Source organism: Macrobrachium nipponense, chromosome 11, assembly GCF_015104395.2.
Source record: "Macrobrachium nipponense isolate FS-2020 chromosome 11, ASM1510439v2, whole genome shotgun sequence".
Taxonomy (NCBI): domain Eukaryota; kingdom Metazoa; phylum Arthropoda; class Malacostraca; order Decapoda; family Palaemonidae; genus Macrobrachium; species Macrobrachium nipponense.
In genome coordinates this window covers 66,234,862-66,251,049 of record NC_061087.1, presented here as the reverse complement: position 1 = coordinate 66,251,049, position 16,188 = coordinate 66,234,862, and positions in this window count along the sequence as shown.

Below are 16,188 nucleotides of genomic sequence, written 5' to 3'. Positions count from 1 at the left end.
CAATCTGAAGCCATTTTTTCAAAAGAAGCGATGCCCATAAAAATTAATGCGACCGAACAAATATATCTACAGAACTAGTATATCCCGAGCCAGAAATGCAAAATGCTGCTGGAACGTGGTTACCCAGTATTCATCTCACTCATGGAGACAGGTTCTTACTAATGATTAACCAGTGACTGAATGATAAGATCATAGACTCTGCACAAGAGCAATTGAAAGCACGGTATGCATCTCTTGTCAAAGCTGGCTGCCTCCAGGCTTATCTTATACCTTGTGATCAGCAGCCAAATGGGACAGACTGTGGGCTTTACGCAATTGCCAGTGCAACAGAGTTTTTACCAGAGGGTGGTAACCCCACGGCACAGTATGAGGCAGATGAGGCAGCATCTTTCACAGAGTTTGAAACAGCCGTGTTGTTGCAATTTCCGAAGTCGCTTAAGCTCAGAAGCGGAAAAAAAACTATTGCAAGACAACTTACAATAATTGTATGAAATTAATACATTTATGTTTATTTTGGGTTGATAATTTTATTTTATTCTCGTAAGTTTCGTGTAATCATATGTATTAGAATGGAATAAACGTATATTATATATATATATATATATATATATTATATATATATATATATATATATATATATATATATATATCTATCTATCTATATATATATATATATATATATATATATATATATATATATAATATCATATATATATATATATATAACACACACATATATATATATATATATATATATATATATATATATATATATATATATATATATATATATATGTGTGTGTGTATGTGTGTGTGTGTGTGTGTGTGCACGTGTGCGTGTGAATTAAATTCCTGCTAGTTGAAATATCTTGCTTATTCTGCATCCCAAATATATTTATGTCTACCATAGCTATACTATATGACTTAAGTATATATAATACTTTATGTGGTGTGCTGTTTTAATATGCCCAGTTTGCATTGCTATTAATTATTATCTAATATGTGTACTAAGTTAAATAATGAAAAGTAAGTTTATATTATAAATGCCTCCTCATAACTGGGGGCCCAAATTATACGTATAATAAAGACATGGGAGTTCATATTCTATGGGAGTGCTGATTCAGTGCTACACCGCTTCTATGTGACTCCATTCCAAAATGCATGAAGCGCCTCAGCGACGTGGTTGGTTTGGTATTAGCGTCCCACCTCGGTGGTTGCGGGTTCGATTCCTGGCCATTCCATTGAGGAGTGAGAGATGTGTACTTCTGGTGATAGAAGTTCACTCTCGACGTGGTTCGGAAGTCACGTAAAGCCGTTGGTCCCGTTGCTGAATAACCACTGGTTCCATGCAACGTAAAAGCACCACACAAACAAAACAAAAACAAAATGCATGTCGTCATATCATCAAGAAACGTTTTGGGGGCGATACCCCGCATCTTACAACACATGTCACAATCGATCGAGATACGTTCCAGAAACTGTATGACGTAATAGTTATAGTTATGTGATTTTGTAAAATCTCTATCCTCAGCAATTCTTAAAAATTATACGTGACCTGAAAAGAAAATCTTATGGGACAAAGCTTTTAACGAAACAAAGACGAACCATGCGCGTTCAAACACAACCCCTGCAGCTGAGTAATTATAACTGACATGTTTGCAAAATTACAAAACAAGGATAGCGAGGCTCTTCCCCACTCGGTGCATTACATTTACGCGCATTGCTCCTACAATTGCGCTCTAAAACCATTATCACTGCGCGCATCTTTCCATTACTATTGCGCGCATGCATTTTCAGGGTATTCTAGTAATCCCTATTATCGAACCCATTCCGTTAGTTCTGAGTGTGTGTGTGTGTTTTTTTCTTTTTTCTTTAACAGCTCATAACATTTAGGTGCCAATGAATTTCAATGGTTATTAAGGTAGTTTCATTCTATACTATTTTTTTTTCTTTTGCGAGGCTTTTTCAATACATAATGATAGTTGTTGGTTCAATTAATTTTATGCAAGTTTCGTTCAATTTAGCTTTATTTCTTTAATTTCCTTTCCAAGTTCTTTTTTCATGTCAATAAAAAACATATCAAGAATTATCTTAGCAATCGATGTTTAGGTTACAGGTAAATACAGATTACATATAAAAAATGATTCACAAAAATGTTTATTATATAAAGAATGAGATACATTTTATTCATAAAAATCTAAAACATCTAAAGCAAACTTAACAGATGTCTGTTCGTGCTGAATATTTAAAAGCAATGGCCTTCAAAAACAGATGTCGATCATGTTCTCCTTCCTGCATCTTGTTGAATTGATCCATCAAATATTTAATTTTTTTCTCTCTTGCTTCTTCTTAAACCTGCAGGTGTGCCAAGCCCTCGCTTTGTAATGTATGTTGTTGTTTGGATTTTTAAGATTTTATCTAAAAATACATAAATAGATGGGTGAAGTTAATAAAACTGTTCATTGCAATGAGCATGGAACGATTCGTGGCCATTTGTTGTTCGACGTGCTTCAACTGACGGGAGTGTTGCCCATAGAATTAGAGGATATAATGCATCCGGAAGGATGTAATTGTCAACGGCGTAATCTGTAAACTTAACACAACGCTGATCATCTGAAATGTTTGCCCTAAGTTCTTTAGCAAAGCAGTCACCAACTTCCGCAGGATCGAGAAACGTAAAACTAAAAAACTGAGTTAGCCACACGCCTACTTCCGATTCGTTGTCTTTATATTCAGAACTGAGGCCTATTTTCTGTATTTTTCTCCACCAGCTTTGGCCTAAATGGAAACTACAACACTGTATTATTACATTTGGGAATACAGACCTGAATGCTTTATGTGTAGCTACTTCAAAATCAATGTGAACGAGACTAGGTTTAAATTCAAGATTTCTATCTGTGCACAAGGTGGAGATCATGTTAAGTAATGTAGCGTAAATTTCTTCGGGTTTCGATGGTAATAAAGCAGACACAAGAGGTAGATATTGTCCTAGATTATATCCATGGATAGTATGCAATTGCTCAAAACATTTTGGACAACACTTGAAAGTTCCGTCCACAAAAATTTAACTAACCTTTATACACAACGCGACGAGATTCGAATTGCATGAAGATATTATATTCCATGTTCTTTACTATTAATCAAACAGAATTTTCTTCATTGGTTTCCAACTCCATGACTTCAAGAGCAACGTGAACATTCCCTCTAGATTTGGGTTGAAAACTTCGTACGTCTTTCCCTGTAGATTTTCATCGTTACATTTTTCAGATCTTCCTCTTCCGGATCTTCGTCATCAACACATCATTGGTCGCGTGCTTAAGTCATCAAACGCTTTCCTCCTCACAGATGCTCGGATAGCTTGAAGTTCCGCCTTTTAACTTTACATCTCATGTGAGTGAATACAGGTTTTCCTGAAATTTCCGATGATTTAAGAATTCTGTCGATCCTGTATGTGTATCCATTGTGAATCAAAGACTGCTTTCCTTTCTCGGTTTCAAATAGAGTGAATTCCATTCTGTTTGATTTCAGACTAAAAGGGAGAGCTATTGAAACTAACGTAGCTCACTTCCAAAACACCCCCAAGAAAGCCAGCGCCAAGATGTGACAAAACCAAGAGACAAAGGAAGCAGAGAAGGAATGCAGCTGGAGAAGCGAGTCTGAGATTATTTTGAATCACTTCAACAATATCCTGAATTGCATAAATGATCAAGATTCCCGAAGGGATGTAGATAACCTCCTTACTGACAACATTCAATTTCATTTTGCAGACCGTATTACGCCAGGTAACATCGGCGATGCCATAAACCGCCTACCTAATAATAAATCGCCCGGCTGTGATGGTCTTCCTGCAGAGGCTTTCAAATTCTGCCGTCCGATAATTTACATTTTGCTAGCTGCCCTATTCAATGCGTGCATAATTCAATGGTTTCTTCCAGACTCCTTACTCTTAGTTCACTTGATACCATTAATCAAAAACAAGCTAAAGGATGCAGCTGACCCTGGCAACTACCGGCCGATTGCAATCACAACGATCACATCGAAGATACCTGAGTCGGTTCTTCTAGTGAGACTTCTCCCCTTTCTACACACCACTAGCAACCAGTTTGGGTTTAAAACAAACTAATAAACCGACACCTGCATCTACATACTGAAAGAACTGCTGAACTACTATAGTCGATTTTTTTAAACCTGGCAAATTTGCACTTAACTTGCACTTAGCTGCTTGTCGCTGATTGGATGAATGTCGTGTTGTCCGAATCTCTCAGTTTTGTTTTCACACTGTTTCAGAATTGTGATTATACGGCCATAGATTGAGATAAGAGCCAAACTATGTAATGTTATGTAAATACCTGTTGTAATAAATTTAAGCATTAAGAAGTTACATATCAAATTATTATATAATAGTTAACAGTTATGAAACAGCACTCTCCGAAGCTGTAGACTTGAAATATGTTTCAAACGCATAAACTTTAATGTTTAAATTTCTAGCTAGATTTTTAGCGCAATCGGGCCATTGGTGGTTTGGAAAAAAACAAAACGTATTTATTGTACATTGCTAAAGGTTGTTAACGCCTAAGAACAAAATACTAACGTAGAAATGTAAGCTTGTCAGAAAATTTGGGGTGGAGGAGTTGTGGGAGGAACAGCCTCGGGGTTGACAGAAAGTTGACGTACTCTCAGCGGGAGGTTCAAATGCGGGTTGTGGTGTTTTTGTCTTCATAGAATAATAAAGATGTTTATTTATCATAATGTTCATTTTTTGCAATTCAAAAGTACTGCTCACGGAATGTCATTAATGTTTTAGGATATGTATAAAGTTGCTGTTGCTGTCACCTTAATGATTTATTTCATTGTCTTGCTAGGGCCCCGTGAAGTGAAATATTGAAAAACATTCATTATTATATTACGGCACTGACTGGTAAGCCTACTGCCAGCAGCATGCATATGCCTTGTGTTTGAAGTGCCTTCATCTCTGCTTTGTTCCATATCGTCTCTTGTAGCCATGGCTGAAATGGGTGAAATCGACGACATTGAGCCAACTGCTCGATAGCCGATTCTAAGCTGATTGATGATGGTGGTGTGTGCAGACGACAACTCGTCGGCTGTTCCTTTTCAACTCCTCCACCCCAAATATTTCGGCAAGCTTACATTTTCTACGTAGTATTTTGTTCTTAAGTGTTATACAACCTTCAGCAATGTACAATTAATACGTTTTGTTTTTCCCAAACCACCAATGGCATGATTGCGCTAAAAACCTAGCTAGAAATTTAAACATTAAAGTTCATGCGTTTGAAACATATTTCAAGTCTACAGCTTCGGAGAGTGCTGTTTCATAACTGTTAACTATTATATAATAATTTGGTATGTAACTTCTTAATACTTAAGTTTATTACAACAGGTATTTACATAACATTACATAATTTGGCTCTTATCTCAATCTATGGCCGTATAATCACAATTCTGAAACAGTGTGAAAACAAAACTGAGAGATTCGGACAACACGACATTCATCCAATCAGCGACAAGCAGCTAAGTGCAAGTTAAGTGCAAGTTTGCCAGGTTTAAAAAAATCGACTATACATATCATCAACCTCTCCTGTTTTCCTTTGTTTTGTAGATGTGAGACAAGCATTTGACAGAGTAAACTACCTGAAGCTGTATAAAAGGGGCACACCCCTGTATCTAATTGGCATTTTACATTGCTGGTTCTCCACACAGCAATTCTGTGTCAAATGGGGTAACGAACTATCGTACACCCTCGGCTCCCTAAACAGGCTTCGGCTAGGGGGCATTCTCTCTCCATACCTGTTTAATACGTACACAGATGCCTTGAATGTCAAACTAAACTCACTCCCAATCAGATGCACCGTCAATGAAACAACTATAAACAACCTCTGTTACGTTGAACAGAGGCGTCGTAAACTATGTGCAACTGGCAAAATGATTGCAAGGAGGTTTGCCTTCTGTCACATAGACATGAAACTGCTGCTCTTCCGCTCATACTGCTACAGTATCTATGGGTGTTCCTTCAGGATGAACTATACCCGAGAGACCATGAGACGCATCACTGTTGTGCACAATGCCATTCTGAGACGCCTCACAAACACTCCCCGCTACCACTCCGCCACATAGATGTTCATAGAAAACCACCTGGACAATTTAAAAATCATTGTTAGGCGAACAATGTCTAGTCTGGTAACCCGAGTGAGAAACAGCAGCAACTTGCTCATACAAAGCATCCTAAAGAGTGAAGCAAGAAGATCTAAATTGTGGGGAAGATGGGAAAATGAGGCCTTTGTCCCATAAAGGACTTTATCTCTGTATTGGCAAGATGTCATCTGCAGATTTTGTCAATATACATTTATTGCTGGTATTTTATTTTTTCATTAGTACTGTGATTACTATCAAGTTAAAGTTTTTTTTACATTCAATTTTTGTATTTAGCCCTCTGGACCTGACTACTGTAACCACCTAAGGTCTATAGTTGAAATTTAAGTTATATAATATGTGCACTAACTGTTATTAATCTCAATGCATATTTTTTTTCTCACCAATATTATTACTGTTATTACCAGTATTATGATTACTATCTTTTATGCTACCTCAGCTATTTTGTGGATCAGTGCCGATTATTAATATTTTTTCATCATGTTGTCTCATGTATCTTGATTGTATATGTTACCGTCTGTATTTTGTATATTTCATGTATATGGCCTTGAACTGAAATAAAGGATATTATTATTATTATTATTATTATTATTATTATTATTATTATTATTATTATTATTATTATTATTATTATTATTATTATATATTCACGTAGCAGACTTAGGCCTGATCACATCAGAGTGACATCCCGGTCACACAGACCTTATCTCTGTTCGGGGTTGAAACTTTTCTCTCCCTAAGCTCATTAACCCGCGCTCGGCTACTCAAGACTACGATTGTCAAAACACAAGGTGTTTGGCTATGAAATTTGTCCGACACACAATTCTTTTCCTTCCTTAATTACTGTCTGCTCTCATATATACAACTCAGATTCCCTTTTGCATCTCCTTCAGAGAAAAAGTGAAGTGAAGAAATATTTGTGACTTGTAACTAGAAGTGTTCATTTATATTACTAACTCGTAACAGTGTTAAGTTACTTACATTCTCTGCCTTACATAAATCTCAATTACATAAAACGCATTTTAGACAGAGAATTACAGTGCATACTTAAATTGCAGAATTAGGAGAACGCAAGTTGTGTAACACATCTCACGTGTTCCAGGGTGCCAGGGTAGCAACCATCCATCCCAAGTCCCAGGGTGAAAGCTTGAAGAGTTGCTGTAATTCCCTTCATTAAAGGGAATTACATTTTTCTGGGATTTTCATAGTGGCTCTATTCGATTTGCTAATTACGTAACCTCAGCGCCACGGAGCTAATGCCTTCAGCTCCTACGTAAAAGTCTTCTGATTGGCATAATAATAGTCTTAGTTAATTGTAACTTTGCATTTCCCTTAAATCGATCATTTTAATGATGTTTTCCTTTTTCTGTTTTGCTACTTGTGTGGCACCTAGTCTTGTCAGATGACAGTTATGTTTAAAGAAATGTTAAGCGTCACCCACCCACGCAAATAACAGATGGCGACCTTTGGCCAGCATCGCATAAATGAAGTCTTAATGAATCTCTCAATAGAGTGAAGATCAATTTCACTTACTATGAGAGTTTTGTGAGAAACGAACCTTTATTGTAAAATCCGCTTTATCTTTTCGCACCTTTGGCACCCGTGAACAGCAGTACACAACTGTAATTACTTTATTCTAATATTTTAATTTTACACCTTTCTTTTATTATAAGTTATGAATGCGCATAAACTTCATTGTTTGGAGAAGGTTTGTTGACACCAACTCATATATTTCAGTAGAGTTCTCATTATTGTATGTTATATGCGAGACAACAAGTCTCTGGTAGTTAGGCATTAGCTAGGAAAGTGCAGTGATAACCATTGTTAATTGGTACGCTGACGGGAAAGTGTTAGATTCCTGCCTAAAACTTACGATATTTACGTTAGCTGGGAAGTCATTTTTGGCAATCCCCCTTCTGTGTAAGCCATAGCCTCCGAGTAACCAACGTCTGCTTAAATTATTTTGCGATTCTTTAACAAACTTTAGCTTGTTAGTAAATTAGCAGAGTAGCTTGATTCACGTACCATTGTCATATTAATTTATATAGGAGTTCCATTATAAGTAATAGCAACGTAAATAGCGGAACCGTGTTTGTATTCATATGACAATGAAATATGCGTACTCTCTCTCTCGCCAGTACAAGCACACTTACCCAGCATTTGACAGTTTTGTGCGCGTAGCCTTTCACTTTCACTTAGCACATTCCATACCTCATAACGGGAACAACCTTATTATTCCCTACTGTGTTATTGGTGTTAATCATTATCGTATTTTCTATAAGGAAGGCACTCTTGAACACTTACCTTTTATGAGAGCAGAAGAATATTCATTTACTCATTTTGTGTAGGAATTATTTTTTCTTTATTACATTAAGTGATATAGAAACCTTCTGTTTTACAACAGACCCATATATTGTTTGACCCATTAAAGCATACCGCATTACTTATACCTGAGCCACTGGGAGGGAAAATTTTACATTTCCAATTAAACTTTAAAGCCTAACTTTTATTTTTGTTCCTATGGAACTGACAAGCAGTTTGGCGGTTTCCCTTATTTTTTTCTTTCATCTTGATTTCATTTACTTCCATAAGTCTCGCAAGGGGGCAGATATCACAAGCCCATTTACAACTCAACGCGCTCAATAATGCAGTTTCATTTTTACCATTACTTAATTTTTTTCCTTTTTTACTTTTATTAGACTTTGCTGCTTCCTGCACCCTCACTGTACTTCATTATTACGTAACCACTGCACTAACATCGGTACCAGCCCATGTGCATGTTGCCCTGTGTTTTCGAACATCCACTTATCGACTTGTGCAATAGCCGGTTCGTCTGTGCACAAGTCCCTGACGTCTGCATTTTGATTTTTGCTGTGTCTCACACAAATTTATTATACTTGACTATAGTGTAACCGATGCATGAGCCAATTGGTACCAGCCTGTGCGCAGGTTACCCTGTGTTTTCGAACACCTACTTACCCACTCGTGCAATAGCCAGTTAGTCCATGCACAAGTCCCCAACGCTTGCACTTTGATTTTGCGGTCTCTTGCACACATTTAAAATACTTAACTATTATGTAACCGCTGAATGAACATCTGCGGCAGCCTGTGTGCATGTTACAGTGTGTTTTCAAACACATATTTACCAACTTGTGCAATAGCCGGTTTTGCCCATGAACATGTCCATAACACTTGTACTTTGGTTTTATCCTAATTCCACGCAAACGAAACAACGTCCTGAGCAACCCACAAACTTTGTTATTTTGGAAATATTAACAATCCTGTTCTTTATGAGCAAAACCTGCTCACTACCAGTGCCACTAATTGTTCACTGAAAATCCATTGGCACTCGACAATGACCAATTGTCACATGCAATTACCATACCATTCATCCTGTAAGTGCCACCTTCATTGTATTTCAGTCCTTGGCTTTTCCAAGCATTTACAGATATCTGGCCCAGTGCCATGAGCATTATTATGGATAAACCTTCACCCCATGGGACCAGCAAGCAACTTTTATTCTCATCCCTATCCCCAGCCTTGGTGGCTCCACCAGTTTTGCACACTGAGGCTCCATCTTGACCCTTCTCTCCTATTTTCCTGCAGTTCCATCTTGTCTCTGCTTACACAGTGCCACCTTTGTTCTACGACATGCCATCTAACTCAATAGCAGTGCCTTTGGGGCACTCACCATTCCGTGTGGAGGACTAATACTCAACACTACCCCTCTCCATATAACCATGGCTTCTTATGCTGCATTATACCAGACATTTTTATAAATCGGAAAGGGTCTGCCACTCAGAAGAGAAACCCTAACAACTTGGATTGACACCCATATGACTAAAGATCAAAAGGATCAAGAAACTAGGGATGAGAGGGAAAGTGAAGAGAGAGAAGGTAGGGAGGAAAAGGAGAGACTAGGGCTATAAGCCCAGCATACCCATCGAGTTGTCCCTTGAACAAGCTCGCCACGACAGTGCCAAGGCACTCGCCCAACACAGAGCTGATCGCTCCACTTCAGCCACACCCCAGTCTGCTCTAAGCAGCCTGAGCATGCTCATCCATATGTAGTCGGAAGATGGGCCAGAAGCATGACTCGATCACATAGAGAATGTGTTTGCCAACTACGCCCCCACTACAATCGACATATCGCTAATCTTTAACAAACACATGAAGGGCAAGGGTTTGATTGCTCTGTGGACTCTGACCACTGCTGAACAAGGAGATCTTGAAGCTATCAGTGGAGTGGTCAACAAGACGTATGCAATTGCTCCTGAACACTGGTGACAATGCTGGTGTAGCCTACCTAAAGAAGCTGGACAGTCCTGGATGGACTGGACATATCACAAAGGAAGACATTTCAACCCTTGGCTGGATTCCCTTGAAGTTGGAATACTTCCAGACCTTTCTGAGTGCGTGCAATTGGAGTATTTTTTTCTATTATGCTCTAAGGGTACTCCCACATATATTTATGAGAAGCATCCCACAACCATTGCAGAATGCTGCCAGTTGGCAGATGATTTGGAAACACATCATCCCCACCTCATCTCCCTCGACAAGAAGGTTACACTTTTACGTTCTATGTCCTGAACAGTCCAGACAAAGAATGGGCCCACCTCTAAGCCATTTACTTGAAACTTCTGAAACTGAACTGGACATAGTATTGGCAGTGCCGCAACATACCACATGATGGCTAACACACTGTGACAATTGCTACCCCTACGAGTTCGGATGATGCAATGCCTCCCCGAGCCAGCAGCAGGCTTGCTCCCTTTAATGGAACATGCCACCAAGAGACTACACCCAGAACTATTGCAAAGTTTATGGACATTCTGCCTTATGGGCGAAGTGCCTAAGAAAGACTGCTGCACCTACCTTTGCCTTGGCAGTTATCACGCCCTCAGCCTTCGGCCCTCCAGCCTAAGGTCCTATCACTGTGACATCTCCCACTGGTAACTACCATGCACACCACATCAGAGCTTTTGATGACTCTGGTGCACATATCTCATTAGTAAGGGAAGATTGAGTCCCCTAGGAAGCCACCGTCAACAGACACAACCTCATTACTGTAGAGGCAATCAACTAAAAGATGATGATACTTCCTACAGTTCAATTGAGGGCCACAAGACTTTACCAATAAAAAAATCTGTAGTCTTGCAGGAGTTAAGTACATTGCTGGGGGTTATGACATCCTCCTAGGACAAGATTTAAAAGCCTCTATAGCGAGTCCTCCGTGGACTATTCTTGACACACTGCCAGTGCTGCTTGAGTGCCCTGAGCAGTGGCATGTTTCATCCAGCCTGGATGTTGAGCCACTCTCCAGTACAATTTCTGTGCCTGGCCTGGAATCCAATCCAGTGCCAGAGCCCACACTGCATCTTCCCCCGTCAACAGGGTATACTTTTACCCCACAGCTTGGCCCCGCCACCAATGTCAGACCAAGAGTTAACCCCACAAAAACATGAGTCCTATTTGGACTCCCACGACCATGGTGGAAACTCACAAAAAGGTGTGGCCTCACAAACCATTCCTGAGTTGGTCATTGCCACCTATGAGGCTCCAACAATTGACAAACCTCCTTGCTCACTTCCACATCTCCAGAGAAGGAAATTCTGGAGACTTTGACCATAGCCTAACTAGATGAACTGCGCCAGTAAAGGACAACAATTGTTGGGGCACTTAAAACTCCCATTGTTGAGTCAGTAGGAGTGCCTAAGATGCCAACTCCTCCTTTAGATCTGGTGTCACAAGTTCCTCCTATACCAGCAGACATATAGGGTAGACATGGACCAAGGAAGAGAGATACAAGGAGTAGGTCTTAAGGGTAGCCTACAAGAGCGCCACTGGTGCTTACCCAAACCTGGCACAGTGCCTAATTTATTTGGGTGTGATGGCCCTTAATCCAAAGGAAGTGCCACTTACTCCCATCATACTTCTACTTCTGGCCCCTTGTGTTTGTGTATTCATAAAAGTCGAACCCTCTATTCCTCATTGAAACTACTTACTAATCACATACCTATTTCCGAGTACTTTGCACCTTCATCTGCCTGTAGAACTTACTGTACACTGCTGCAAATTGCACAGTGCCATCTACCAGTCATACTGGTACAATTAGCATTTGTTCATACTGACTAAGGTCAAACAGTGGGCCAAGAACCCCCATATACATTATGTTAACGTTTTCATGAAAACTTTATAATTAACTAGGGTTAAAATCTCATTTTGTATAGACAGGATAAACTGTAAGTAATGAAATCCCAATATAACATTGAATAAGTAACTAATATTTAATAATTCAACTTACATTGAATAATTTGATACATATACTTGCTCATGGCCTACACGATACGTGGAGTAAAACTTAAAACTTAGCCAAATCTTGTAGGTGAACCTAGCTTCAATTTAATCTTAAGTAATGGGACATGAAGCTGTAAAAGAGAGTAAGATTTCTTAACCCTTCATGCTTTATAAGACATTCACGCCCAAAAAAGGTGTAATATGTCTTTTTTGTGTGTGGAGCTGTAACATACATACACAAGATGCATGTTGAAGCCCTAGTATTAAGAAATCAATAAAATGAAATAAGTACAGTATTTTTTTTTCACTACTTGTAGAAGTAAGACCACACGAGATGGCATACTGAAGCCGTATCTGCCTACTCCCTCACTCATTAAGAATTGGACATGACACTTATCCTACTTTGCTCCTACCCCCAAAACCTCCACCTCTCCTATAGCAAAAGACCATGCATTGTCATACTTTTTCAACACCTGGTGCTGTCGTACAAATCTCATTTCCAGACAACCAAAACACCCCAAGAAAACCAGTGCCAAGATGTGACAAAACGAAGAGACAAAAAGGGCAGAGAAGGAAGGGGGCTGGAGAAGCAAGTATGAGATTATTCCACCTAACAGACTTAGTCCTGATCACACAGGGGTGACATCTCGGTCACAAAGATCTCCTTATCTCTGTTTGGGGATGAGGCTTTTAACCCCCTATGCTCATTAACCCACGCTCGGCTACTCATGACTACGATTGTCAGAAAACAAGGTATGTTTAGTTATGAAATTAGCTCTTATGTAAAATTCCTCTAATTGACCTAGTAATAATCTTGGTTCAATGTAACTTTGCATTCCCTTGTGTCCATCATTTATGATACTTTTTTCCCCTTTTCTCTTTTGTTACTTGCGTGGCACCCAGTCTTGTCAGATACCAGATAATTTTGGTGTGAATATTAAACCATGTATATAACAATATATGTGTATATATTCAAGTATGTATAATATATATAATATATATATATATATATATATATATATATATATATATATATATATATATATATATATATATCATTCGAGCTACAAATGTCCTTTAATATCTAATTTGCTCTACCTCGGAATTGATATATTTTCATATAAGTACCGATGGGGAATTTTTAGTTGATAATAATTTTGTCCCCTCATGGGATCGAACCACCGTCCAGTGGACGGGTACAAAATCAGAATGGACAGTGACGTTATTGAGTTGGCCAACAGAGAGGCTATAAGTTTATATAAATTCTGACCATTACAAATCACCGTCATACCCGATGTTTTTCGTAATTAGAATCGATATGAAACCCCATCAACCATGTTAGCTTATTTGAACGTTTGACCAATGTAACCTAGTTATGAATAATTAGCACATCACCGTGATTTATATAAATCATTCGAGCTACAAATGTCCTTTAATATCTAATTCGCTTTACCTCGGAATTGATATATTTTCATATAAGTACCGAAGGGGAATTTTTAGATGATAATAATTTTGTCCTCTCATGGGATCAAACCACTTTCCAGTGGATGGGCACGAAATCAGAATAGACAGTGACGTTATCGAGTTGGCCAACAGCGAGGCTATAAGTTTATATCAATTCTGTCCATTACAAATCACCATCATACCCGATGTTTTTCGTAATTAGAATCAATATGAAACCCCATCAACCATGTTAGCTAATTTGAACATTTGACCAATGTAGCCTAGTTATGAATAATTAATACATCACCATGATTCATATAAATCATTTGAGCTACAAACGTCCTTTAATATCTAATTCGCTGTACCTGGGAATTGATAGTTGATAATAATTTTGTCCCTTCATGGGATCAAATCACTGTCAGGAGGACGGGCCCAAAATCAGAATGGACAGTGACCTTATCGAGTCGGCCAACAGAAAGGCTATAAGTTTATATCAATTCTGACCATTACAAATCACGTCGAACTTGATGTTTTTCATAATTAGAATCGATATGAAATCCCCTCAACCACTTTCCGTTCTGATTTTGTGCCCGTCCACTGGACGGTGGTTTGATCCCATGAGGGGACAAAATTATTATCAACTTAAAATTTCTTCGGTACATATATGAAAATATATCAATTCCAAGGTAGAGCAAATTAGATATTAAAGGACATTTGTAGCTCGAATGATTTATATTAATCACGGTGATGTGATAATTATTCATAACTAGGCTACGTTGGTCAAACATTCAAATTTGCTAACATGGTTGAGGGGGTTTCATATCGATTCTAATTGCGAAAAACACCGAGTTCGACGGTGATTTGTAATGGTCAGAATCGATATAAACTTATAGCCTCTATGTTGGCCAACTCGATAACGTCACTGTCCATTCTGATTTCATGCCCGTCCACTGGAAGGTGGTTCGATCCCATGAGTGGACCAAATTATTATCAACTAAAAATTCCCCTTTGGTACATATATGAAAATATATCAATTCCAAGGTAGAGCGAATTAGATATTAAAGGACATTTGTAGCCCGAATGATTTATATAAATCACAGATATATGATAGTTATTCATAACTAGGCTACGTTGGTCAAACATTCGAATTGGCTAACATGGTTGAGGGGGTTTCATATCGATTCTAATTACGAAAAACACCGAGTTCGACGGTGATTTGTAATGGTCTGAATCGATATAAACTCATAGCCTCTCTGTTGGCTGACTCGATAACCTCACTGTCCGTTCTGAATTCGTGCCCGTCCACTGGACAGTGGTTCGATCCCATGAGGGGACAAAATTCTTAGCAACTAAAAATTCCCCTTCGGTACATATATGAATATATATCAGTGATTTATATGAATCACTGTGATGTGATAATTATTTATATATATATATATATATATATATATATATATATATATATATATATATATATATATATATATATATATATATATATATATATATATATATATATATATATATATATATATATATATATATATATATATATATATATATCTATATATATATATATATATATATATATATATATATATATATATATATATATTATATATATATATATATATATATATATATATATATACTATATATATATATATATATATATATATATATATATATATATATATATATATATATATATATATATATATATATATATATATATATATATATATATAGATAATATATATATATATATATATATATATATATATATATATATATATATATATATATATATATATCTATATATATTATATATATATATATATATATATATATATATATATATATCTATATATATATATATATATATATATATATATATATATATGTATCGAGCTACAATGTCCTTTAATATCTAATTTGCTCTACCTCGAAATTAATATAATTTCATATATGCTTAAGCGAAGGGGAATTTTTTTTCTCGATAATAGATTTACCTGTACCTGGGCACGAACGCAGGAGACATTCAAATCCAGGCAAGGTGGTGGGGTGGAGGAGCTTCACTGACATGCCTCGATTTGAATGTCTCCTGCGTTCGCGCCCAGATACAGGTAAATCTATTATCGAGAAAAAAAATTCCCCTTCGGTTAAGCATATATGGAAAATATATAAATTCCGAGGTAGAGCGAATTAGATATTAAAGGACATTGTAGCTCAATGTATGTATATGAATCACGGTAATGTGATATGACTTATATATTATAT